We start from the raw sequence: 4,397 nt of genomic DNA, 5'->3' as shown, positions 1-4,397 counted from the left end.
AGCACAGAATTTTGATATTGATTTCAATTCTTTATTTACCTCAAAATTCAAGTACTCCAATCCATTTAAGTAAAGCACAGAAGACTTGTTTTACTTCTCCGAAGTTTTTTTTTGAGATTTCAGCTATTTTTCTGAAGCAAGAGACATTAATTCTATATTGATAATCTATTCTATAATTATATATTATTTCTCTTCTAATACTAATATGTGAGCATTTTTTGAATTGTTCGGCCATGGTCTTTTCTCCACATTTTCATTGTTAATGAGAAACCAACCGTTCATATTATCTCGTACCATTATACTATATTCTCCTGATGTTGTTGTGTTATTAAAAAAGATGGCATTCTGAACTCTATATAAACGGTTGTGAATTTTTACCTTCGCTGTTGGTACTGATTTTATCTTACAGTTCGAGAACATTGATGTAATGTGATTAGTATTACCATAGTTATCCAACTCTATTTTAACTATCAAAATTTTGTTTGTGAGTTTCAGATCTACCTGTACCACATGTTCATTTCTTTGATTACAGTTTTTACATTCTAAATATTTTTTGTTGATAGATTGCTGTAAGTTCATAAGTTCTTTGAAGTCATGTGAAGTCTTGCCATAATTTTTTAGTCTCAAATTCAAAACATTATTATTAAGTTGTTCAATTGACTTTGAGTTGCAGGCTCCGCACAACTTAATTTCAACTTCCTGGAAATTTGAGATGTCATTTATCAAATTACATTTTTTAAAAATAGATTTTATGAAAATCGAAACATCGACTTCATTCATCCCAGAATATTGGTAACCTGCAAATAATTTAAATTCCATTAAATCTCCAATAGTATTTTTTACGTAGTTATCAAGCGTAACTTTCAAAATGTGATCATTTGGCAGCTTTCGTAGCTGACCCCGTAAACTTTTGTTTAAAACAAGTAACTGTAAAGTCACGTTTGCATAAGAGCTGAATTTATCAGCCCGTAATCCTCTAACATTAGCCAAACCGTCCAATGGATCATTACTTTCTTGAACATCTAATATTTGCCTTGGCACCATCCAACGTTGTTCAACGTAGTTTTTATCACGTTTTCTATGTGTCGGTAAAGCATACGGTAATAAATCAGGCCGGAACCGCTCCCTCAAGTCGTTGTACTGTAAAATTGCTCGCTTGTCTGCCGTAACAGACAATGGATCATAGTTTATGAGATGCAAACCTTCCAAGGTTGTAACTCTAGAAAGAGCCACATATATTTGGCCATGTGCAAAATTATACAATCCAGCATCAACAACAACAGTCTCTAAACTAATACCCTGACTCTTATGTACCGTTATTGCATAGCTAAGTATCAACGGAAACTGATGTCGGTCAATATATACTCCTGCGGACAGCTCGAAAGTTACTTTAACTCTTTCAATAGGATGTATCAGTCCTGATTGTAATTTAACATTTATTTTTTCGATTTCACCCGTTACTAATCTGATAACCGAATCCACAACACACAATGTTCCGTTCACCAACCCAAGAGATCTGTCAATATTTCTGCGTATCATGACCCTTGCATTTTTCTTAATTTTGATAACCCTTGACAAACCTGCTGTCATGGATGCATCATTATCTGCTTGCAACTTTTTATGAGCTTGTTTTCTTTGATATTCGATCGCCGAATCAATATGATCTTGAGCAATTAATTCGATCTCTTCATTGTTATTTCTAGCTAACATTGATTGATTTAATGCATTACACATTTCATTAGTTGGTACTATAACGACAGGTTCATTTGCTCTGAGTGATTGTATATAATCACACAGTTTATTTATGCGATCAATGGGATTATTAGATATTAAGTTAATGTATCGCGTTCTCAATTTTTCTGTATCCTCTTCCGTGATAGTCCCAACCCGCAAATTTCCCAAGATTTTTTTGTATGTATCATCATTCTTTTGACGCATATTTATGCGCAATTCGTCATAATCAAACATCGACCATAAATCCACGGGTGCCATGGCGTGGACGCATTTATTGAGGACCGCTTTTGAGACACGTAGAAACACAGGAGAATCACTAACTGGCGGCAATTGCAATAGATCTCCAAATAGTAACATGTGTCTTTTACCAAAAGGCTCCGGATCATCAAATGAATTAAATATTTCTTGTAGTCTGAGATGTGTATACAAGAAATTAACGTTGGAAACCATTGATATCTCGTCAATAATGACCAAGGCAACGTTTTGCAGTTTTTCTCTTATGTTTCCAATTGCTGCATCAAACAGAGGATAATAAGTAGGAGTTCCTCTCTTATGTTCAACAGGTAATTGCAGCAAACGATGCATCGTCAATCCACCAATATTGAACGCTGCAATTCCTGTTGGAGCAATAACGGCAACTTCTCTTTTTAATTCTTTTGTGATACTCTGAACGAGACATTTTATAACAAAACTTTTTCCCGTTCCTGCTTCACCAGTCACAAATTTTCTACACATATTTCTACCTTCTTTCACAGAATTATAAACCGCATCAAAAATTCTTCGTTGATCAGTGTTCATTAAATTTGTTACTTGTTCCAAATTTAAAATTGTTTTACATCTCTTATTCCCTCAAAGTCACGGAGAGCATTCTCAATTTCATTCGAAACGCACCCTAAATCTTCATAATCATCATCATCTTGGCACTGTGGTTCTCCTTGTCGCTCCAATTCGTTTTCGATGTTTTGCTGCATTTCTTCTAACAAATCTTCCCTTCCTGTTAGCTTTTTAAAGTAAGCTAATGCGTCTGGTAAAACATCCTTTTTAGCTAGGAATGCATCTTGGTAAGTGTTGAAACCTTGCAATAATTCATCCGTAGATCTCCATGGCTGTTTTAGTAATAATATGGAATAGTACAAGTTCTCTGGTTGCGTTTTCACCTTGAAAACATAATGACTGATGACGTACCCTCTTTTTCTTTTCTTCAGATATTTAATAACTTTTTGATTCTTATGATTATACTGTTCTATTTCATAAAATTCTATATTCTCAGACTTGGGTTTTTTGGCTTCAAGGTCGTACCATTCTGCAAAATCGTATAAGCACAAGTTGTCTAACTCTCTGGGACGATTGGGGTACACATCATCAATAAATGAGCTAAAAAATAGTTGGTCTGAATCGTCCTCAAGTTCTTTGATTTTATTTATCAGTAGTACTCTTCGATTCCTGACCATAAAGACATCTAACCATTTTATGGTCGTATCATTGTCAGTACCGTACAAAGAATTCATAAGGCACACATCTGTAGCTTCCATAGCTCCACATTCTCGATTATAAAGCGATCGCATTGCAAAATTCCACAGTGAACTGCAGAGACTTTTATTGGTGTTAGCGCGTTCCATCAAATTCTCCTCCAGACTTTTCTCACTCTTTAACATGTACTTCAAAATGTAAGTTACTAATGCCGTCGATTTATCTCCGACGAATTGTATGTCCATATTACCATTCCATAATAACATTAAAATGGGCACATAATCATTAATATTCACTTCACATTCCTTGCGTGGAAGATCATATAATCTCGATTTAGCTTTCAATTTTCGCCTACCAACTATAGAAGCTTGAACTTTTCTTAAAACGAATTCTTTAGTCACGGGTCGGCCAAATCCAAAACGGCAGACTTTCATGACACCATTAACGGTTTTTTTATTACGAAGACAATAATTGTTGTGTTTATGCATCTGAAATGCAGTTATTCTATTGTAAAGTTCATTGGAGGTTTTTTTATCTGGAAGTGCACAGGAAACTACTCTCATAATGAACCTAGCTATTTCTTCTTCTAACGATACTCCAATTATTGGTGCATCATTTACCCATGCAACCATATGAAAGTGATCCATCCCTCTTTGTTGGTATTCACGTCTCCAAAAATGATGAAGACATGGTCCACCCAATGGATGATCGTCAGAATAAATGGCTTCTAGTATGGCTTTGAAGCGGTCGTCCATAAATCTTGCCACAGAAACTGGATCCAATGCTATTAATTCATTAGCAGTCAATTTTGAAGTGTCTAGGTCCGAGTTAACATCACGTAGAAACTGTATGAGTTCTGCATCTTGCCAATCTCCAGGACTGAATGTCAGAAACCAAGTGGCTGGACCATATTCTTTGATCATAGCATTTAAGTCACACATTGGTTTTTTACAATATTCCTTTGTATTTCTGAGCCTGTTGAACACATTGTTTAATTTTTATTCCCGCGATCCAATTCTCCATTTTCAACTTGCCGTAGATAAAATTCTTTCGTAAATTTTTCTTTCGAATTTGTTATATTCATGACGTGATAAACTCCGCCATTAACCTGACGCATTGCGCAATCATTTGATAAGCTAAACAAATATGATATATTCCTACGATATCTCGGATGTTTTGATAACAGTCTAGCC

Source organism: Sipha flava, unplaced genomic scaffold, assembly GCF_003268045.1.
Source record: "Sipha flava isolate LNK unplaced genomic scaffold, YSA_version1 204_pilon_pilon, whole genome shotgun sequence".
Lineage (NCBI taxonomy): Eukaryota > Metazoa > Arthropoda > Insecta > Hemiptera > Aphididae > Sipha > Sipha flava.
This window is presented reverse-complemented; position numbering follows the sequence as displayed.